This window comes from Etheostoma spectabile, unplaced genomic scaffold (genome assembly GCF_008692095.1).
Source record: "Etheostoma spectabile isolate EspeVRDwgs_2016 unplaced genomic scaffold, UIUC_Espe_1.0 scaffold00005837, whole genome shotgun sequence".
Taxonomy (NCBI): Eukaryota; Metazoa; Chordata; class Actinopteri; order Perciformes; family Percidae; genus Etheostoma; species Etheostoma spectabile.
The window spans coordinates 2,209-26,428 of record NW_022603306.1 but is presented as its reverse complement, the minus strand read 5'-3'; the positions used below and the strand labels follow the sequence as shown (position 1 = coordinate 26,428).

At 47.4% G+C, this 24,220-nt stretch overlaps 1 long non-coding RNA gene across 1 annotated transcript; it reads right to left on the bottom strand.

Moving 5' to 3' along the window:
* Positions 1 to 15,681: 15,681 nt before the first annotated feature.
* LOC116677806 (uncharacterized) lies at positions 15,682 to 16,827 on the bottom strand. Its single transcript, XR_004329060.1, has 3 exons — positions 16,778 to 16,827; positions 16,374 to 16,522; positions 15,682 to 15,955 (listed from the first exon to the last, which is right to left on the bottom strand). It is a non-coding gene; the product is annotated as an uncharacterized LOC116677806 (long non-coding RNA).
* Positions 16,828 to 24,220: the final 7,393 nt, after the last annotated feature.

The following is a 24,220-nucleotide window of genomic DNA, read 5'->3' as shown; positions in this document are numbered from 1 at the left end:
ACACAATCATAGTAGCATCTCTGTGGTGTCAAGTGAACACCAGATCTGACTCATGTGTGATGTTGTTGCTCTAATAATAAGGCAAAAAATGGCAAAATCAAAAATACCCAAATATTATTATGACTGATTGACAAAGTAGGAGTTTAAACTATACCCATCTCTGCTTGTTTCTCCTTCATTGCTTCCTCCTCCTCAGCAGCCTGGAGATAGTCAACTCATCAGACATGGTGTGTAAAGAACTGATTCATTTATAACAGTTAGTTAATCTGTCCACATAATCACCAAAAAGAATCCAATTTTAAATGTCTGTCTGAACTTTCTCGAGTGTCCTTTTCGTTTAATTCTGCTGCAGTAGTCCGTCTTATTCTGTCTTGTCTTGTTTCACATACTCATTTTGGAAAGGTCCTGAAACAAGGGTTAATTACCAGTATGTCATTTTCTTAAAAATCTGGTAATAATAAGATAACGATCTCAACTATCCAATCGCTGGTGTTCTTTTGTTGACCGTTTTAATGACAAATAAAGAAGTGTGTTTACCCGTCTCTCCATTTCCTCTAGTGAAGCGTAGTATTTGGACCACCAATCCAACTCCTCCAACTCTGGGTGGCTGCTCCTCTAGCCCTCACCCTTCTTCTCAGTTTCTTCAGAGGATCCTGAATGGGTTCAAAAAACACAACCATTTATTAAATGCTTTATCGTTTATCTGGTTGAAAGTTGTCTGAACATTAATGTGTGGAGGAGGAGAAATTAAATATAAATACATTAACCAGGTTGATGGGGGTAAAGGGAATCTTGGACTGTTTAATTGACAGGCCGCTGAGTCCGATACGTTCAGTGACACCAGAGGGTTGATCTTTTTCATATTCTGCCTCACTGAGAGACACACAGAGAAATTATGTCCATAAAGAATATGAAACCTATGAAAACCCACATATGAAACAGAGCACAGCTCACATTCAGGGCTTCTCAGTTTATGTTGTTGTTATTGTTGTTGTTGTTGTTGTTGGCTTCAGCTTCAGTTTTTTTGCCTTATTATTCCAGGATGCGGTGACAATATTATGTGTATCTTTTGCAGGTTTAAAACAAATCAGTTAGTAACATTACTACTAGCGGCTAGCTAGCTAGCTAGCTACAGCTGATCTGTCAGTATTGTCACTGACAGATTTTATTTTCATTTCAGTAAACAACATCAATAGTCACCAGCTGGAAATGAGAAGCTGCTTCAAAAATTAATGAGAATTTTTAATGTAAATCTGCCACTGTTATTATAAACTGCATAAGGTGCCATGTGACAATGGAAAGCTTGATAGGCATAGCAAAAGTAATTAAAGGGGATAGGGCTTGGCAAATGATCAATTACAATGTTCTGGAGACACATCTATAGTACCTAGAACCTAGTCTGGATGTTACAGAAATGTCTCCAAAACATTCAAAACTCAAACTATCTAGTAGACACTGCTAATTGGAATATTACCTCCATCACTTCTTCCATAGCTCTTACATTTTGGTTTTGGCTCATCGTCTTCCTCCTCTTCCTCCCCCCCTAACTTGCGTGGGGTGTAGTTCATGAGGCTCTGGACCACGTGGGTCCCGACTAGAGCGAGCCGACCAAACACCCGATGCTCCACCACAAACAACGTCAGAGGAGGGTGGAGGTAGGCCTGCTCTGGCAACTCCTATTGGACCAAACACAGGAAAAGGAAACAGGAAAACAGGAAAGAGAAGATTAGCCTTGTCTCTATACTGTACGCAGGTGTGTTCCTTTAAGCTAGATGTGTAAAGGTAACTTAAGTCAGGCACGCACGCACGCGCGCACACACACACACACACACAGTCTGTTTTCTAAAATCTCAGCGGCTCATCAGCTGCTTCTACCTGAACGGACCCATCTGTAAACTTTACACTGACTTCCCACTCACTTCAGTACAGTCCTATGACAGCAGCACCTAATGCACATGAGAGGAACTGACTGGTGATGATGATGACCCATAGGAGTAAAATGGATAGAAAGGCCATTGAACCATTTGCTGTGTTCATTTGATTAGTAATAAAAATAGCGATAGTTGTTAATTGTCATGGTGATAACAATCAGAGTGGGGCTCAGTTACAGCTGTTACTGCAAACCTCCCGCAAGTCATTTATACAGATGTTCACAAGCCATGGCAATGGTACACATAAAATGGCTGCCACTCTGACTTCTGCTATTATGATTTCTATCCATTTTATTTCTATGTGATGACCTCATCGTTCTGTGTTCTGATTGGTGCTGTCCACCCGTCTCAGATCAGATCAGAGGCGTTGGTTTACTGACCTCATTGAAGATGGCCAAGTTCTCACACTGCAGGACTCTGGTTTTATGGGTGAAACCTGGAGGACAGACGGACAGGTAACCATAGCAACAGTGCTGATAACTGTTTTAACTGGCTGGTGAAACTCAGAACTTAAACTTAAGTAACAGTAACAACACCATGTGCCGAAAATAAAAGTACTCTTATTTCAGAATAATTATATCAAATTATTAATGCTTTGACAGGAAGGAGCTTCCAGAGTGTAGTGCAGGCTCCCTCAGTTCCCTCTTTTGAAAATAGACTGGATTAATTCTAGTCAACAAAGGATATTTTGTATAATTTTAAAGCAGAATCTTGGATTATTTGTGAAATGTTTTGTAAAATGATTGTTATCTGGAACATGAATATTGTGGTATTGTTTTGCTTGTTGTTGTAGTTGGAGAGTCTGGTATGGAGGATCTATATCCTGTACCAGAAAATGTTCATTAAATATATTTTATTGAATATAAAATGAATGTGTTAATCACTTTAAAATTGCAGCCGGTAAAGGTGGAGTTAACAACTTTTATTGCTGAGTATCTATCTGTAACTATATAGTATTATGTATAAGGTGATTTGGTTTTGCATTAATAATCTGAATCTGCAAAGTTACCAGTAACTAATGTGTTGAAGTAGCAGTATAAGTAGCATACAATGGAAATACTCAGGTACAAGTAGTATATCAGAACCTTCACAATGGTAATCACTTGAAATCAAACATCTATTCTTTTTAATCCAGATATATTACATGATACAGTGAGTTATCTGCAGAGATGGATTATTCTTTTTTTTTTAATCACTGTATTTAAAAAAACACTTGAAATCCACATACCCTCCCACACTGCTACACTGTATTATTATGAAAATGTATTATTAAAATGGAAATACAATTGAAAAAAACACTTAACACAATTTAAAATCCTATGGGGAGAAGTATTACAAGTGTAAATCTTGTAAATAACAGATATTGAGAAATTTAAAGAAGTATTAACATTTCCTTTTTCAATTTTTATGAGAATGTTGCTTTCTTAAAACTATTAACTATTATACTTTCAAAGTTATGTTATTTTCTCTTAGTACAGTTCATTTACGTGCTTGTACAGTAAATAACTCAAGTTAATTGCTTTATACTGAAGGTGCGTTCATTTCTTACCATCATCTGAATGTCTTATAATACTGTATGTTCCTTACTTGTTCATTATGTGGAAATAAATTAAACCAACAAATATATAGATGAATAGAGCTATGTACTTTAACCCAGCCTGTTATGGGTTGGGGTTTTTGTTTGGGTTTATTTTCCTGTTTGGCCTTCCCTGTGTTTTTGTCCAGTTTTCCCCCTAGTCTGGTGTCGTACTTCTCTTGTGTTTCCATGCTTGTGTATGTTTCTGTTTCCTGTTTTATTTTTTAGTCTGCTTCCTGTCTGGTCTTGTCTTGTCCAGTCGTCGCTTTTGTTTGTCTGATTGTCCGCCCCACCCTAATGTGTTTCACCTAGTCTCACCTTTCCTCATTACCTCATTACCTCTTGTATTTAACCCAGTGTTTTCCTCTGCTTCTTGTTAGATCATTCCAGTTGTGCGTTGTGTCCTGTCCAGCCTGTTGCTGTGAGAATTCCTGTCCAGATATTCCTTGTGATCTCCCTGTGCTTTTTACCTGTTTGTGTTTTTTGTTCCCAGGCCTGTTTAGGACTATTCCCCCTGTGGTTGTTTTTTGGACCATCTTTCCTGGAGTTTGCCTGCCCGTGCTCCTGAGACTTTTTGTTGGACTGTTTTATGCCCTTGTGGTTGCTCTTGGTTATCAATAATGAGCCTGTGTTTGCCCGCCAAACCCGCATCTTGGTCCTCCTTCTCCTGCCACCTACCATCACAGAATGCTCTAACCATATGATCAGCGGGATGTTATGTTTTTGAACCCCTCCTTCACCCCCTCGAGCCGGCGGCGGACTCATGTCATCCTCGTTCCGCCGCCTGCACAGGAGGATTTTCCACCTAACGTGGCATCTTATGATGGTGCGGTGGAGAGGTCGACAGTGAGTTTGGTCCCCTCCCGGAATCGGCGGAACCGTCTGACACCGATGTTCCGGGACCACCACGGACCCCCTCCCGAGAAGTCGCAACTGACCAGTCCTCCCGGGAGTTTCCGCGGACCAGCTCCCCCATGGGTCCGCCTCAGTGGGGTTCCCCCAAGGGGTCTAAACGGTCCGCGCGCCTACCAGAGGGCAGCGCGGGCTCGGGCTTCCCGGAGGCAGCGCAGCCAATGACTACTGCCGCCGCGGATCTCCAGCCGATGACGACTGCCGCCGCCGCGGACGCAGAACCCCAGCTGACAACCGCCGCTGCCGCGGACCCCCAGCTGACGACTGCCGCTGCCGCGGACGCAGACCCCCAGCTGACGGCTGCCGCGGACGCAGACCCCCAGCTGACGACTGCCGCCGCCGATGGTGTGGACCCCCAGCCGCCGACTGCTGCCGCCGCCGATGCGGACCCCCAGCCGCCGACTGCTGTCGCCGCCGATGCGGACCCCCAGCCGCCGACTGCTGCCGCCGACGAAACAGACCCCCAGCCGCCGACTGCTGCCGCCGACGAAGCGGACCCCCAGCCGCCGGCTCCCGCCGATGAAGCGGCCCCCCAGCCGCCGGCTCCCGCCGACGAGGTGGACCCCCAGCCGGCGCCAGCAAGGACTGCTTCCCAGGGAGTCGGTACTGGACAGTCCTCCCTGGGAGCCGCCCCGGACCCTCATCCGGTGTCCGCCGCCGCGGACCCCCAGCCGGCGCCCAGAAAAACTGCTTCCCAGGGAGTTAGCACTGAACAGTCCTCCCTGGGAGCCGCCCCGGTCACCCAGCCCCGGGTTGCTACCGCCATGGATCCCCAGCGGCCGACTGGCCCCCTAGACCTAGACCAGCCGGCTGGCCCCCCTGAGCTAGACCAGCCGGCCGGCCCCCCTGACCTAGACCGGCCGACCGGCCCCCCTGACCTAGACCGGCCGACCGGCCCCCCTGACCCAGACCCGGCCGACCAGCCCCCCTGACAGCTGACTGGCCCCCTAGACCCTGACCGGCTGACTGGCCCCCTTGTACCAGACCAGCCAGCTGGCCCCCCTGATCCAGACCCGCCGACTGGCCCCCCTGACTCAGACCGGCCGACCGGCGCCCTAGTTCCAGACCAACCAACCGGCCCCCCAAACCCAGACCAGCCTGCTGGCCCCCCTGACTCAGACCGGCCGACCGGCTCCCTAGTTCCAGACCAACCGACTGGCCCCCCAGACAGGCCGACCTGTCCCCCTGACCTAGTCCAGCCGACTGGCCCCCCTGACCCAGACGGGCCCCCTGACCCGGACCAGTCAACCGGCCCTCCTGACCTAGATCAGTTGACCGGACCACCTGACCCTGATCAGGGGCCCGGCATTGCTGACCCCCGGCTGGCGCTCGGTGGCCCTGCCCCCCGGCCGACGGCCAACGTTTCTGGCCCTCGGTCGGGGGTTGGCGCATCCGACCACCGGCCGGTGTCTGGGCCTCTGCCCTCTCTTGGCACTGGCTCCCGGGGTCCCCCTGGTTCCGGTTCCGGGGGTCCCCCGGGACTCAGTCCCCTGGCTTCCTCAGGTCCTGGCGTTAGTCCCAGGCCCTCCGGAACCCCTGTCCCCCGTGTTTTTGTCTCTCCTAGCCCTAGTCCCCCTAGTCTTATATCCGTCCCTGTCTCTGTCTTTGTCCCCGTCACTGTGTCCGTTCCTGTCCCTGTCTCTGTCCCGGTGCGTATCCCTGTCCCAGTGCTTATCCCTGTGTCTACGTTTGTCCCCATGCTTGTCTCAGTCCCTGTGTTTGTCTCTGTTACAGTCTTTGTCCCTGTACCGGTCACTGTCTCTGTCCCTGTCACCGTTCCTGTCCCCGTCTTCCTCCCTGTCCCGGTGTCCAACCCGTCCAAATTTGCCACCACTACCGATCCGTCTACAGTCACACCGTCTCCGTCCGTCCCACCCACAATTGTCCCTCAACCCAACCCGCCTGTCTCCATGCTGTCCGTCCCGTCTATGTCCGCGTCTCTCCCACCTGTTTGCTCCGAGTCTGGCCTGTCCCCTCTTGAAGATCCTAGTGTGCCCCCCCGTGGGCTTCCCAGTGCCCCTAGTGCGCCCCCTTGTGGGCTTCTCCGTGTTCCCCGTGCTCCTAGTGCGCCCCACCGTGGGCTTCTCCGTATTTCTCGTGCTCCTAGTGCGCCCCTCCGTGGGCTTCCCCGTGTTCCTCGTGCTCCTAGTGCGCCCCTCCGTGGGCTTTCTCGGCCCTCTTGCGCCCTCTAGTGGGGCTTCGTAGCATGCCCGCTCTTGGGTCCCCAGTGCGCCCTCTCCTGGGCACATTCGTGCGTTCCCTCGTGCCTCCTAGTGCCCTTCCCTTTGTCCTTCTTCGGTCCCTGTGTTTGTGGGTCTCCCATACTCTTTGTCTCTGTACCTCTCTCCCTTTTGTTTGTTGGCCTCTCTTCTCCCTGTTTCCTCGTGCCCTCGACTCGCCTCCTTTTTTGTCCCATTGACTTCCCTCTTTACATCCTGTCCGCTGTCGTCTTGTTCCCTCTTTCGTGTTGTCTTTTCTTGGCGTTTCGCCTCGTTTTCTCGTTTCTGTCTTCTCGTCCCCTTGTTTTTGCCTCTTTGTCTTCCTTCTTTTCTCCGCTTTTGTTTCCTGCCCGTCTCCGTGTCCCTTTTGTATTGTCCAATTTGTCATGTTTGGTCTCCTTCCCTCCTCTTTCCGCCTTGTCTCCCTGTTTGGCTCGTTCCTTCCTTTCCAGTCCCTCTCTGTGGTCTAGTCAGGTCTCAGTTCTGTCCCCTGTCTTTTTGCTTTGTTTCTTTGCCCGATTCGCCGCCGCTGTCTTTGTGTGCTTCTCCATGTGTTTGTCCAGCTCACCTTGTCTCTCTCACCCGCTCTGTATCGCTTTGTCTCCTCGTCTGTCTCCCCCATTGCCTCTTGCTCTCGATGTCCTTGTCTGTTTCTCCCCTCTGTTTTGTTCGGTCCCTATGTCTGTCGGTGTAACCACCTTTCGTTTTGTTTGGATCTCTCTCCCTGTCCTGGCCCTTAGTCTCTTCTCTGCTTTCTGTCCCCCGCCTGTCTCGCTCTCTTCCTGTCCTGGTATCTGTTTCTTTTTGCCTTCCTCTCCGCTCGCCCAGTCTCTCTGTGGGTTCATCTCGCTCTGTCCCTTTCGCTTCGTTTTTTGCATGGTTGTCTCTCCCTTTCCCTGTGTCTGTCCTGCTCTCTGGGTTTCAGTCTTTTTTCTTTTTGTCTGTCTGGGTGTCTCTCCCTGTTTTTTTTTCATTTTTCGTCTGTCCGTCTTAACCTCTCTGTCTTCACCCTTCTCTCCGTGCCATGCTCCCTTTCTCTGTCCCTCTCCTTCAATCCCTCGCTGGTTTTTGTCCTTGCCCGGTCTCCTTTGCTCTGTCTCTGTTGCTCCCTGTGTCTGTCTGCCTTCTCTGTGCACCTCTTGCTCTGTTGTCTTTATGTCTGTCTCACTCTCTCTTCCTGTTGTCTCTCTGTCTTTCCCTTTCTCTCTCCCTATTGGTTTTGCTCGCCGTCCTGGTGTCTTTTCCCCTCTGCCTTTTTTATTCCGTCTGTCTGTCTGTCTGTCTTGTCCTCTGCATCTCTCTCTCTCTTTCGGTTTGCTGTCTGTCTCTCTCTGTCGCTCTCTCTCCTTCTATGTGGGTCTCTGTGTCACTGCGTCCTGCCTTTTTTCTCTCCTTCTGTCTGTCTTGCGCTCTGTGTCTTTCTCTCTCTGTTCCCCGCTTGCTCTCCCTGTGTCCCTACCCTTTGTCCCTCCTCGGTCTTTTCTCCTCTGGTCCCTTGCTTGCTACCTGTCTCCAACCCTTTTTCTGGGCTTCTTCGTGCGCTCCTTCCTTGTGCCCTCTGTCGATGCTTTTTCCTCGGCTAGCCTCTCGCCCCTTCTCCTTTCTTGTTTCCTCGCGCCTTCGCCTTCTTGCTTCCTTTGTCTCCTTGGTCCCTCCTCCTCAGTCCCTCTCGTGCTCCCTCCTTCTCAGTCCCTCTCTCGCTCCCTCCTCCTCTGTCCCTTTCTCGCTCCCTCGGTTGTCCACTTCCTTGTTCCCTGTTCGAACTCCTTTGTCCATGGTCCCCTGTGTCCTTGTCCCCAGTACTCCCGGTTTGCCGTTGTCACCAGTGTCCTTCTGTCCCCTGGTTTCCCCAGTCCCTTGGCCCCCTCTTTTCCGGTGTCTTCCGCCCTTCCTGGGTTGTTTTTTGTTCTCTTTTGGGTTTTTGTTTGGGTTTTTGACATCTGGTATCTGTCTTTGGGGGGGGGTTCTGTTATGGGTTGGGGTTTTTGTTTGGGGTTATTTTCCTGTTTGGCCTTCCCTGTGTTTTTGTCCCAGTTTTCCCCCTAGTCTGGTGTCGTACATTCTCTTGTGTTTCCATGCTTGTGTATGTTCTGTTTCCTGTTTTATTTTTTAGTCTGCTTCCTGTCTGGTCTTGTCTTGTCCAGCTTCGCTTTGTTTGTCTGATTGTCCAGCCCCACCCTAATGTGTTTCACCTGATGTCTCACCTGTTCCTCATTACCTCATTACCTCTTGTATTTAACCCCAGTGTTTCCTCTGCTTCTTGTTAGATCATTCCAGTTTGTGCGTTGTGTCCTGTCAGCCTGTTGCTGTGAGAATTCCTGTCCAGATATTCCTTGTGAGTCTTCCCTGTGCTTTTTACCTGTTTTGTGTTTTTTGTTCCCAGGCCTGTTTAGGACTATTCCCCCTGTGGTTGTTTTTTGGACATCTTTCCTGGAGTTTGCCTTCCCAGTGCTCCCTGAGACTTTTTGTTGGACTGTTTTATGCCCTTGTGGTTGCTCTTTGGTTATCAATAAATGAGCCTGTGTTTGCCCGCCAACCCGCATCTTGGTCCTCCTTCTCCTGCCACCCCATCACACAGCCTGCCTCAGTGAGCGCTGATAAAACGCCACACGTTTGCAGTCTTAAGTAAAACACTTTTTTTTTTAAGTCAGCCCTAAAACAATAGCCAGGTGCCCTTTCTGCTTGTGAGTTTTTCCTTTTGTTGCCATCCCCAGTGCTTGCTGAAGTTTGGTCCCTGCCCTACATGAAAAGTGTCGGGATTTGATCCAATCTACACATTAAGGCACTCCTTTATAACGTGTTTTCAGTAGAAGTGATTGGGTAGAATATCTCCAATGGAAACATATATTCTAGCTTATCTGAAGTTATAATGAGGTTTCAGCAGTCTGAGTTAGTCAAATCAAGTAATTCTAAAGTGAACGTCTTTTCACTAGAGGATTCCCTCTTTGTGTTCCCTTGCTGAGCTGCAGAGGAGGGACACTAACGCCGCCTTCACACTGCCACTTGAAATCAGCTCAGTAATACGCATTGCGCCCCCAGTGGACATTGTACTACACTGTTGAAAGCGTCAGAAGTAAGTAGAAAAAAAATGCACAAGCCATCCTTTTGACCGCGGAGAAAAGTTGCCCAGGATGTTGTTAGGTCGGCTAAATGCGATTAAGCGGTATAATGTCAATAGATAAAATAAATAAATAATAAATAATGTCTGTTGCTGAACAACTTAGCCATAGAGGGTATGCTATGCATTGTTTCTGCACAGAAGAACTTTTCTCATACTCCAAAATGAATTGATTACATAACAACATATTATGAAATCGTAAATAAATTAAATCCTTTATTTTATTAAAAGAATTCAGATTTGTTTACATAGCAACGCTATCTTCCACTCGGATTAGATAGGTCGTGCAAGTTCAATTGTTTTAATGCATCCAGATGACCAGATTTGTTTCGCATTGCACTCATTCGCATCGGTTTGGACCCACTTGCATGCGGTCTGCGAATCTCCATAGGAAATTAATAACTTCCGGTCATGTGTGAAGGCACCGTAATGTTTTCCTTTTTCATTCATACATTCACTCAAACATCAGCAGTAAATACCAACAAGAACACATGACTCTGTGTGGCTATTCCAGCAGTTGTTGGATCAGGAAAGCCACATATTGATTCAAGAACAAGTTTTAGGTACTAATAATGTCTTTCTACTTTTTGCTACGTCACACATGTCCTGCAACTGTTACATGTGACCTGTTCCTTTCCTCTATGTGTGATTTTGACTATGCTGTATTTCTATTTAAATTGTAACTGGTTTGACGTCTTGGCCCGGTCTCCCTCGGGAAAGAGATTTCAATCTCAAGGGACTTCCTGGTTAAATAAAGGTTAAATCAAGAAATAAAAATAATCATATTTATTTGTTGATTATATCTGGTATGAATAATCTAAATCTGCAAAGTAACTAAAGTTGTCAAATAAATGTAGTGGAGTAAAAAGTACAATAGTTGCCTCTGAATTGGTATGGAGTGTAAACAGCATAAAATGGAAATACTCAAGTAATGCAAAGTAATTGAGAAAATGTACTTAGTTACTTTCAAAGTGGCCGAAAACAAACCAGTAAAACAGACCGCGAGATTTCTTCATGTAGTTACAAACAGGTGAGTGTGTGTTACTGACCTCTGAAGCAGAGTTCCACCTTTCTATTAGATCGCCCCGGAAGATTGCAGATCTTCCTCAGATTCCCACTGATGGACATGATGCTGACTTACTACCTGTTCACATTGTGTCCCTCTTCTGTCTTCTCTCTTTGTGCTGTGTGTTTAACAGTGTGATGGGAGGTACCTGAGAGAGAGAGAGAGAGAGAGAGAGAGAGAGAGAGAGAGAGAGAGAGAGAGAGAGAGAGAGAGAGAGAGAGAGAGAGAGAGAGAGAGAGAGAGAGAGAGAGAGTGTGCGTGCGTGCGTAAAGGAAAATTCTGGTCAATTTCAACACTTAGCTCTGTTGGTTGGATATTTGGAGTGCTGTCAATAGAGAGAAAAACAAACACTCAGTGATGCCTATCCTTCCAAGGGAACACAGTGAATCCGACTGCTGTAGATGTGACAAAAAGGCATAAAAATTGTGTTAATCCATACCTCTGTTTATTTCCTGTTTTCCGCTGAAGTCCACACTAGTTGATTGTTGAACTCATACAATCCAATTTTCCAAAATATATTTTTTTTCATAAAAAAATGATTTGCCGTTGTTATGTCCTTAGTAATGTATCAACAGGCTGAACCCGGACACCACAGTTGAGCCAGGAGAGCTGAAGTTCAAGAGTTAGGTTGCATAGATAACTAAGCAACAGTGGGCTCTTGAACTTTTGACCTGCTGCAGCCGGCCGTTCTACTCTCCTGGAGTTGTTGACAATTGTAAATATTGAGTATTACAACTTGGAACGCACCAATTTTACCCAAAACGAATGACTTTGTGCAGTTGCCATAAACAGATTTCACGAAAGGGATCAAAAATCTTAACCTGTGCATCAACAGCAGTGGATTTAACCACACAACTATGCAAACCACAATGTTTTCAAATTGCTCAAATTGCATACTCAATGGTTGTAAATATTTAAAAAAAACTTGCACTAACCATCTTTACGGTACTTCAAGTCATATCTTCATAGTGGACTTTGAACAGCAAATACATTTATAATACTTAAAACATATCTTCAGTGGACATGGCAAAGACAATTATAGTACTCTTTTCACATGCAAATACAAATACTGTGAACTGTTATCACAAACAGTGCTCACATAAAACACTAATTCCCTAAAATAGTCTAAATCAAACATGTCACAAAGTGAATCAATCAAAATAAGAGCTAGTGCTTTGTTACTAAGATTACTCCAAAGCTTAAAGGGTAACTTCATGTTTTTTTTTCAACCTGGACCCATTTTCCTATGTTTTTGTGTGAATCTTTGAAAATTGGTCCAGCATTGAGCAAGATCGCTGTGAACTAGGCTGCAATGTTATATAGGACAACTGTGCATCGTCAGTTAGTGTCCACTAAAAGTAATGTTTTTTGCCGCTGACACACTCAGATATTATTGTAAGTATCACCATCATGCGGATCACTACAGAGATAGGCCTTTTGTTAAAGAGTAAGATCCTAAACAGTGTTTTAGTCTGGTGGGTTTGGTGGTGGGGATTTAAGTGCTGTTTCATGTTAAACAAAAAAGATCTTACTGTTTAACAAAAAGGTCTATCTCTGTAATGTTGAACAACAATTGTTAAATATTAATCTTAGACTGTCAGCAGCAAAAACAGCACTTTGACGTAAATTGAAGGTGCGCAATTGTCCTGTAATTTACGTTGAAGCTGGTTTGGCAGATGCCCAGCGCAACAATCTTGCTTTATACTTGACCAATGTCAAAAATTGTTTTTTCCATCAGTAACAAGAACATAGGAAAATAGGGTCCAGGTTGAAAATCCCAAGGTTACCCATTTTTTTCTTCTTTTTTTTTTAAATATCAACCATGTAAAAAAAGAAAATACTGAGGAATAAAGAGAAAAATGTTTTCAAAACTCTTTTCCCAAGGTGAAAAGCGGTCCATCTGGTACAGCAGTACCAGAGGGGCCTGTCAGTCTAGATGGAGCCTGTTTTTTGCTTTGTTTGCAAAAGGTTATTTCCATGCAAATCCTGTCCAGTTAATTCAAACAAACAAAACTAGTCCAAATGATGTACAGTGGCTACAGAAAGTTTACACACCCATGCTAAAGTTGATTAAAAAAGAGAAGAAAAAAAAAACATCTTTTGGAAATTGATCTTTAAAGCTTCAGTAGGTAACTTTTGTAAAAATGTATTTTTTACATATTTGTTAAAACTGCCACTATGTCCTGACAGTAGAATATGAGACAGATAATCTGTGAAAAAACCAAGCTCCTGTGGCTCCTCTCTGTGCTCCTGCTGCCACTTGCAGAAACACACCGCTCCCGGTCAGAAACAGCCAATCAGAGCCAGGAGGACTGTCTTAGCAGTGTCAATCACTCTTGTGTACGCGCTGCTTATACCCCTCCCCCGCACAGCGTGTAACACCGTTCAAGCTCAAGATTGCTAGTGCACTGCTGCTTTGCTAATCGCGGAGAAACAACTTTTCAGGAAAACTGCCAATTTCTCGAGTGACACCTGCTCAGAAAACAAAGACGGGCAAACAGAAGAAGACCGATGACGAAAAGCGAGCTAAAAAGAAAAGAATTAAACCGAGCCCGAAATAAAACAAGGGTCAACATCGAAGCGGCTTTTCAGAGGTGGAGGGAGCTACGCCTCCTGAAAGGATTCAACACGGATTCAGAGCTAGCGTTAGCCACATTTCTGCTTGACATGTAAGTATTACTTACTTACTTACTGCCCGTCACCCCTACCAGGGGACAAATGTATAAGACAAATGTAGTGGCAACCTTATCGCAGCAAATCGGCCTAATCATCCACAGGGACAAGACCAAGATCCTAAAGACCAACTCCGCAAGCACAGAACCCATCACCCTGAATGGGAGCCCCCTGGAAGAAGCGCAGTCCTTCACATACTTGGGAAGCATCATTGACCAGCAGGACGGTACAGACGCAGACGTCAAGGCAAGGATTGGTAAAGGAAGAGCGGCCTTCGCCCAGCTCAAGAACATCTGGACCTCCAGAGAGCTGTCAGTGACCACCAAGATCCGAATATTCAACTCCAACGTAAAGTCAGTCTTACTGTATGGGGCAGAGACATGGAGGATAAATAAGACTACCATCAGAAAAGTCCAGACCTTCATCAACACCTGCCTCAGAAGAATTCTCCAGATCCGATGGCCTGACACCATCAGTAATACCAACCTCCGGGAAAGGACGGGCCAACTCCCTGCCGAAGAAGAAATCAGGAAGAGGAGATGGGGCTGGATAGGGCATACCCTACGAAAACCTCCAACCAGCATCACTAGGCAGGCGTTGCGGTGGAACCCACAAGGCAAGCGGGAGAGAGGTCGGCCAAGAAACACCTGGCGACGCGACCTTGAGGCTGACACCACCAAGATGGGCTACACCTGGAACCAGTTAGAGAAAATGGCCCAGGACAGAGGACTCTGGAGAGCTGTTGTTGTTGGCGGCCCATACCCTGATAGACATGTAAGTATCCCTGCTTGATTTGTTTCATTTTTTAAGAACTACACAACTAAGATATCAATGGTTACAGTACACTTTCAGTACACTGGTGATAGCGCAAATCTCAGTTTACTCTGTAGCTTGTTGCTAAGTCTAACAGTTAGCTTGTTAGCTTGTGGCACGGCAGGAATGTTGTAGCAGGTGAAGACTAACTTTACTTGCTAACTCCTTCACCCTCAGTATAAGCAATATTGTTTCGATACCTACATTTAGTAAGCCAAAATGTTTTTTTGTTTCACCTTTTCTCAGAACTCCCTACTGCAGCTTTAATGCCTTAATTTAAAAAAATTGCAAAGTCCAACCTTTTACAGACACCAATTTTCTTTATTAATGAATGATGTAAATAACTAAATGTTCTTCCTTAAAATTTCAGGGGGCATAAATATGCACACCCCTATGTTAAATTCCCATAAAGGCCATTTATTTCATGGATCAGGATACTATGCATCCTGATAAAGTTCTCTTGGCCTTTGTAATTAAAATAGCCCCCCCACATCATCACATACCCTTCACCATACCTAGATATAGGCATGGGGAACTTTCCATAAGATTATCTGTCAATGCAAATCCAACCAGCTATTAAGTTAACTGAAATCAAATCATTCCAATCTCTATGTATCATGAAGGGTATGCGATGTGATGTGACACAGACGAGGAGGAACAACCCTGGCCTCAAATTGAAAGCATGTTTACCTTTTAGTAAAAGTGCGAAACAGCAGCTACATTATGCAGCTGTGTCTTAACGGACATTTCAGCATTCAAAAACTCATCTAACTTGAGGAAACATGTAGAAGTATTTTTTTGTTGTTGTGGACAGGCAAAATTTTGTCTTTTAGGTTACATATGTTTTGAACATTTCCTATATATGTCATGGTGGGGGTCCGGCTGGCCGTGAGTCTGTCCTCTTAGTTATTTTTTTCCCTACTTCACGTCTTGTTTTGCCCTGTCTGCCTTGTTTTGGTTTTGCCTTGTCGTCTTGCCTTGTCTGTCTTGGTTGTGTTTTGGTTTTCCCTCTCCTGTCTGAAGCCAGCTGATCACACACCCCGTCAACTATGATCATCATCATCATGCACACCTGCCAGCCCTCACCCGCTCCCGCCGTCCATACCTGCCTGCCATCATCATCTACTCCTGTTTATCTACCCCGGCTCTTCACCCACTCTTCACTTGATTGTCAGCTCAACTACATGGGTGAACGTCTCAAGAAATCCAGTGCTAGTCTTCGTGTCTCTGTGTGTGTTGTTACTCACTCTACCTGTGTTTTCCTTTTCAGTTCATCTCTGGCCAGCTGGCTTCAGACCCCCCCAGTCCTCCTCTCACGGCGTCTCCTCCTCACCCTTATCCTGCTCCATTCGTCGTGCTTCAGCGTCGCCACCGCCTCCGCTCTCCGTGCCCGTGTCTCCCCCTCATCACCATCCTGCTCCATTCCTCGTGCCTCAGCTCCTTGTGCCCTCGCCTCCTCCTCGGCCCTTGCTCCCGGTCCCTCCCGGAGCCGCTCCCCACGTCCCGTTCCAGATTCCCCCGGGTTGCCGCCCGCTTGCTCCCGGCGTCCATCTCCCTACTCCCACTCCCGGCGTAAATCTCCCTACTCCCACTCCCTTTTCCTCAATAAATACCTTCCCTATGAGCCGTGCGTTTGAATCCATCCTTCTGTCCCAAGACACACACATATATTTAAAATTAAATTAATACATTAATTAACATACATCAAATTTGAAACATTTGTGTGTGTATATATACACACACACAAATGTTTCAAATTTGATGAAGTCTCTTTATTTAAGTTTTTTTGTAATTAATACATTTAAATTTATTTTGATTGGATCAACTATAATTTGCCTAAAGATGGATTATTTTGTATGTTTGTCTAATTGAATGCTTGTGTTAAAAAAAAAATCACACATTACCAAACAGTTACTCAGTACTTGAGTACTTTTTTTCACCAAGTACTTTTTTTACTCTTACTCAAGTTATTATTTGGATGACTACTTTTTACTTTGACTTGAGTCACATTATTCTGAAGTAACAGTACTTTTACTTGAGTGCAATTTTTAGCTACTCTACCCACCTCTGTGCTGCATTATCAACACCGTGATGCCTTCAATGACCATTCCGATGTCCTCCGGTTCATCACTTGAAGCATGTTCTTTAAGAACATAAATCCCAACAGTGGTGTCTTCAATGGCCTCATTGATGGCGTCTTCATCTATGCCCTGCCTTTGATGAATTTTAAATAATGACATACAGTATATAAAGAAAATACATTGAAAATACACATACCTACAACACAACTAGCCAGTCTAAAGTCACGTCTAAGATTTCTTAAGTATTGATTGTTTAATGCTATGAACAGAACATTTTAAATGATTATTATCAAAATTGATTATAAATCAATACATTTTCTATTTATCAATGAATCATTTTAGCCCAAGAGATTAATCAGGAGATCAAAAAGAGAACACAAACACATACCACATATTGCTGCACAAGGTTTTCTGGATATTCACCCATGTAGATTAAGCCTGCACGATTTGGGGAAAAATATAAATCATGATTGCCACCTTAGCAACGTGAAAACTGAAAACATAATTACAACTAGAGATGGTCCCATACCATTTTTTGCTTACCAATACCGATTTCAATACTTGAACATGCGTATCGGCCGATACCAAGTACTGATCCGATACCAGTGGGTCATATATTTTATTATGTTTTAACAACTGTATGCTTCTATCCCTGTATGGATGGATGTGATGTGATGTGGTTTGTTGTTGATCTGGCTCAGGTTAAACTCTTTGTGAAACATGAACAAACACAAACAATGAACGCCCCAGAACTTTCTTTTATTATCCAGTTTGGCAGTCAGTTATATCGGGAAAACAGCATAAATGAACTACTTCTTTATTACGTGGTATTGGATCGGTGCATAAACTCCAGTAATTCCCGATAAAGATACCAGTATCCGATACTGGTATCAGATGGTCACAATCACGATTTTGGCTCCCACGATTAAATTTACGTGATCACGCAATATTTAAAATGTGTCATTCCGTTCATAGAACGATCCGTATCAAAAGTCTTTGGGGTTTTTATATAGCCACCGTCTAATCACGTGCCTCCATGAGCCAATCAGAGTTGTTCCCTGCACCATGCAGCTTAGTTTCTAGATGTAGAGACTCACAGAGGACAGAGAAACTTGAGGAAAATTCCACAACAGATAGCAGTCGGTCATAACGCTATAACTATCTTAATCTGGGAAACAAAAAAATGTCTAACGTAGGGGCTTGTCCTGAGAATAGGATCGTCATGCATTGTTTGGAAGCATTTTGGATTCAAGGCAAGTGACAAAACAAGAACAGGTCATATGCAGAGAGTGCTGTAAAGTTGTGTTGGCGCCACAAAGCAACACAACAAACCTCTTTAACCATTTAAAACCCACAATGAAGTTTGAGGGCCAAGAAAAGCGTTGCAAAGACTAATCATCCTACAACATCAACTCAGGTTCAGGCATCCATTGAAGCGAGCCTGTTTAGCGCATCACCGTACCGCACCGCTTCCCAAAGACACGGTGAAATGACATATGCAGTTACATTTCATTTGGCCAAAGACGTGCCCAATAAACACGGTGACAAACAAAGGATTCAAATTCCTAGTCAAAACTCTGGATAAACGATACGAGATCCCCTTGTGCAATTATTTTTCCAAGGTAGCGCTACCTGCCATGTACAGAAAATAGAGAGTGATCTTGCCAACATAAAGCACTACAACGGATCTGTGGTCAATCAGGACAATGGATCCGTACACTAGTTTGACAGTTCATTACATCGATGAGGATTTTGCAATGCAGAGTCAATGCTTGCAAAATCTTTTCTCCTGCAAGATCACACGGGAGAGTCAACTGCCCAGGGCCTGAAGGAGGCAATGGAGGAAAAGTATAACGACCCTCTGACTTAAGAACTGTTTGATATGCGGGCTTAAAGTGAAAAAAAAATCCTGAGCCTGAAACTTTTTTGGGGGGGCAGTGGGAGGTCCACAGTGTAATGTTTTGATATGCACTCTGTTAAGGAGGAGGGATTGGACCCAAATGCAGAGATGAGGACAGCAGGCAGGCAGGCGGGTAGTAACCAGGAGTTTATTGTCCAAAAAACACAAAGTAAGCCTCAACAAAACGAACCACCCAGAATACAAGGCAAAAAGCAAACATCCAAAAAAAAGGCAAAACGTATAATCACCAGGACCAAGGAAACAGGAACAAAATCAGGGACACTGAGACAAAGCGACGTGCTGACAGGCGAACAAACAGAATGATCCGACAAGAGACAAAGGAAACACTGGGGTTAAATACAAGAGGTAACGAGGTAACGGGGAACAGGTGAGACGTCAGGTGGATCACATTAGGGCGGGGCAAGACAATCAGACAAACAAAGTAAAGCTAGACTAGACAAGACAAGACAAGACAAGACAGGAAGCTGACCGCCAAAATAAAGCAGAAGCATAACAAACACACACAGGGAAACATAAGACAGGATCTATGACACCAGACTAGGGAGAAAACCGGGACGAAGACACAGGAAGGTCAAATGGGAAATAACCCCAAACAAAAACCCCAACCCACAACAGAACCCCCCCCCAAGACAGATACCAGATGTCAAAACCCCAAACAAAACCCAAAAGAGAACAAAAAACAACCCAGTAAGGGCGGAAGACACTGGAAGAGAGGGGCCAAGGGACGGAGAAACAAGGGGACAGAAGGAAAACCCGGAGCACGGGGGACAAGGGCCATAGGGGAGCACGGACAAAGTAAGCCAGACCTGGGAACAAGGAAGAGGCACAACGAGGGATTGAAGGGGAGACAGGAGCAGGACCGAAGAGGAAGGAACAAGGGAGCGAGAGAGGGACTGGAAAGGAGGGAGGGACTGAGAAGGAGGGAGCGAGAGAGGGACAGAGGAGGAGGGAGCGACCGGAAGAAGGAGACCAAGGAAGAGGAGATGGGGAAAGGAGACGAAGGAAAGTGCGAAGGAGGAACAAGACTGAGACTAGAGGACGCAGGAGGGGAGAAAGGATAGGACAGAAGACCAGACAAAGAGAGCGAGCGAGGGAGGGACCAAAGGAGAAAAGACCGAGGAGGGACAAAGGGTAGGGACAAAGGGAGAGAGCGAGCGGGACACAGAAAGACACAGAACAAGACAGAGGAGGAGAAAGAGACAGAGCGGTAGAACCACAGAGACCCACATAGAAGGAGAGAGAGCGACAGAGAGAGATAAACAGCAATCCGAATGAGAGAGAGACAGAGGACAAGACAGACAGACAGACAGACAGACACCGGGAACGAAAAAGACAGGGGAAAAGACACCAGGACAGAGAGCAAAACCGACCGGGAGAAACAGAGACAACCAACAGAAAGAAAGAGAGAGACAGACAGAGATATCAAACAGAGCGAGAGTGACACAGAGAAGACAGACATAGGGAGCAACAGAGACAGAGCAATGGAGACAGGGCGAGGACCAAAGACAGCGAGGGATAGGAGGAGAGGGACAGAAAGGGAGCCGAAAAGGAACTAGGGGCAGGCACAGAGAGAGAGCCAGAGAGAGACGGGGAGACGGAGAGAGACACAGAGAGCAAGAGACAGAGACACACGGAAAGAGAGCGAGCTACACACACAAACAAACAGGGGGAGAGAAAGTGACAGCGACGCAGAGTGCAAGACAGACAGACATAGAAAGGGGAAGAGACAGCAAGACGCAGAGACAGAGTGAACTAGACCAACACAGGGACCAAGAGAGACATGGGAGAGACTGATACAACCAGAAAGACAGTGAGACACAGAGCCACACCGAAAGAGGGAGAAGCACAGAGAGCAAGACAGACAGATACAGAAAGCAAGTGCGATTGAGACGAGTAATCGGGAAGGGGCGAGGATGAAGACAAGAGAGGACTAGGAGGAGAAGAACAGAGAAGAGGAGCGGAGAAGCAAGCAGGGACAGGTACAGCGCAGCCCAGATAGAAAGGCAAAAAACACTAGAAACAGAGAGGAACGGGGAGAGTCACCCACACAAACAGGCAGAAAAAGGGACTGAAACCCAGAGAGCAGGACAGACACAGGGAAAGAGAGAGACACCCACACAAAACAAAAAGAAAACAAGGAAGCGAGAGGGACAAAGAACAAGATAGACCGGCACAAAAAGCACGAGAGACAGAGCGATGGAAGAAAGGGAGAGACAGACAGTGAACAGAGAGAGACAGGTGAGGGGTCAGACAGACAAACAAAGGGAAAGAGGAAAACGCAGGGAGGTAGGGGCAGGGAGTGAAACACGGAAAGAGATAACAAGGGAGCGGGACAGACAGGGACCAAAGCAGAGAGGGAAAAACAACAATGAGACCAGGCAACCAGAAGGAAGACGGAACGGGAGATACACAGAGAAGACAGGCAGACAGCAAAAAAAAGAGACAGAGCAAGAAGACTGGGGACAGAATGAGACGTGACTAGACCAAAGAGGGGACAAAACGAGGGGGATGCCAACACAGGGACAGAAAAAACTAAACGAGACAGGTGGGGGACAGAGAGCAGAGTGCCACCAGAGAAGCTAGAAGAAGGACGATGTTTGGCTACAACACAAAAAAGATACAAAAAACAAAAGGCAAAACAGCAAGGGTTGGCTGAAAGCAAACACTAAAGAACGACAGGATCTTAAGACATAACAACTCATGTAGATGCATATATAAACATGCAGGATCCCGGTAACAGTAATATATATATATATACACACACACAGTAACAATGTAATTACTAGAGTTGTAGAGCCTGTACTGGGCGTACAAACAGAGAAATGAAGAGAGCATGGTACACATACATACACACGTTTACCATTATCTCTCCCTAAAAACACGCACAAAACAGAAGGCTCTCTGGATTAGAAGCTAAAAACTACACTAGACTTGCAAGAAGAAGAACAGACATTACATTTCTGAAACACTTCCATGATCTCATAAGTTTTCACCTGATCAACTGTGTCCATACCAAGCGGGGGAGACACCGACCCAGGGACAAAGAAAAACAAACAGAAAAGGGAGAAATATACAGAGACACAGGGAGTATGGGTGACTAACGAACACTGGCACCGGAGATAGACCAAGGAAAGGGCATTACGAGGCGTGAGGGGATGTACAAGGGTGCCCACGAGAGGGCGCACTAGGGACCCGAGAGCGGGTATACCGAAATTCTCCACGAGAGGGCGCCAGACGTAGCCCACGGAAAAGCCCGCTAGAGGGCGCACGAGGAGCACGAGGGATACGGGAAAGCCTACAGAGAGGCACGCGAAGAAGCCCACTGGAGGGCGCACGGAAAAGCCCAGCAGAGGGCGCACGAGAGCACGAGGAATACGAGAAAGCCTACAGAGAGGCACACGAGGGACGCAAAGAAGCCCACGGTGGGGCGCACGGAAAAGCCCAGCAGAGGGCGCACGAGGAGCACGAGAAAGCCTACGGAGAGGCACACGAGGGATACGAAAAAAGCCCACGGGGGGGGCGTACTAGGAATCTCACTGGGGGACGGGCTAGACTCGGAACAAACAGGTGGGAAAAGACGCGGTCATAGACGGGACGGACAGCATGGAGACAGAGGGGTCGGGTTCAGGGCAGTTTAGATGGACGGACGGAGACGGCGAGACTACAGACGGATCAGGTGTGGGAACGAATTTGGATGGGGTGGACGCGGGGACAGGAAGAAAGACGGAACAGGAAGGGTGACGGGGACAGAGACAGTGACCGGGACAGGGACAAAGACTGGAACAGAGACAAACACAGGGACTGAGACAAGCACAGGGACAGACGTAGGCACGGGGACAAGCACTGGGACAGGGATACGAACAGGTACAGAGACGGGGACAGGAACAGACCCAGTGACTGGGACAAAGACAGAGACAGGGACAGACACAAGACTAGGGAGACTAGGACTAGGAGAGGCTAGGACAGGAAAGACAGGGGTTCCTGAGGACCTGGGCCTAGGACCAGGACCTGAGGAAAACAGGGACTGGGTCCCAGGGGACCCCTGGAGCCGAGACCAGGGTGACCCCGGGAGCCAGTGCCCCGAGAGGGCAGAGGCCCAGACACCGGCTGGGGGTCGGGGACGCCAACCGCCGACCGAGGGCCACAAAGGTTGGCCATCGGCCGGGGACCAGGACCACCGAGCGCCAGCCGGGGTTCAGTGACGCTGAGTACCTGGCCAAGTTCAGAGGAGTAAGTCGGCCTAGAGTCCAAGGCGCCCGGTCAGCGGCGGCTGGGGACCGCCTCGTCGGCGGGAGCCGGCGGCTGGGAGTCCGCCTCGACGGCGGGAGCCGCGGCTGGGAGTCCGCCTCGACGGCGGGAGCCGGCGGCTGGGAGTCCGCCTCGACGGCGGGAGCCGGCGCTGGGAGTCCGCCTCGACGGCGGGAGCCGGCGGCCGGGAGTCCGCCTCGACGGCGGGGCCGGCGGCCGGGAGTCCGCCTCGACGGCGGGGGTCGGCGGCCGGGAGTCCGCCTCGACGGCGGGGGTCGGCGGCCGGGAGTCCGCCTCGACGGCGGGGGTCGGCGGCCGGGAGTCCGCCTCGACGGCGGGGGTCGGCGGCCGGGAGTCCGCCTCGACGGCGGGGGTCGGCGGCCGGGAGTCCGCCTCGACGGCGGGGGTCGGCGGCTGGGGATCCGCCTCAATGGCGGAAGCTGGCGGCTGGGGATCTTCCGCGGCGGCGGCAGTCGTCAGCCGGGGGGACTCCGCGGCGGTGGCAGTCGTCAGCTGGGGCTCCGCGGCGGCGGTGTAGTCAGCTGGGGCTCCACGGCGGCGGCAGTCGTCAGCTGGGGCTCCGCGGCGGCGGTCGTCGTCAGCTGGGGGTCTGGAACACTAGGCGCCAGCTCGCTGGTGGGGTAAGAATGACCTGCAGGCTAGCTTCCAGCTGGTAAACCTCCCGGAGTAGGGTCTTCATGCCTGGGACCTCAAAGAGCCGGGCTTGCTTGTCACAGCGTTTCTTATCAGGGAACAGATGATAAGTCGGCGCCCCACGTCCGTGGTTTTCCCCAGCTCGACGACGAACCGGCCACGGCATACTCCAGCCTGTCCAAATCCTCGAAGGCTGCTGGGTCCATAGCTGGTCGGATCATTATGTTAAGGAGGAGGGATTGGACCCAAATGCAGAGATGAGGACAGCAGGCAGGCAGGCGGGTAGTAACCAGGAGTTTATTGTCCAAAAAACACAAAGTAAGCCTCAACAAAACGAACCACCCAGAATACAAGGCAAAAAGCAAACATCCAAAAAAAAGGCAAAACGTTAAATCACCAGGACCAAGGAAACAGGAACAAAATCAGGACACTGAGACAAAGCGACGTGCTGACAGGCGAACAAACAGAATGATCCGACAAGAGACAAAGGAAACACTGGGGTTAATACAAGAGGTAACGAGGTAACGGGGAACAGGTGAGACGTCAGGTGGATCACATTAGGGCGGGGCAAGACAATCAGACAAACAAAGTAAAGCTAGACTAGACAAGACAAGACAAGACAAGACAGGAAGCTGACCGCCAAAATAAAGCAGAAGCATAACAAAACACACACAGGGAACATAAGACAGGATCTATGACACCAGACTAGGGAGAAACCGGGACGAAGACACAGGGAAGGTCAAATGGGAAAATAACCCCAAACAAAAACCCCAACCCACAACACACTCATTAAAGTTAATTTGACTGGCAAAACAGTTAAAGTCCTTCTTACATTCCAAATACTATAAGTTTATGTGTGTTTTTATGAAGTAAAGTTGTGGACACATTTGTACTTCTTCCAACCATATATTAAATTCAATGTGTATTTTCATATAGCAATAATATCATAATCCTACATTAAATCATTGTGAAAACAAAACTTTCTAGATGTTGTGTTGTTACTTTGCC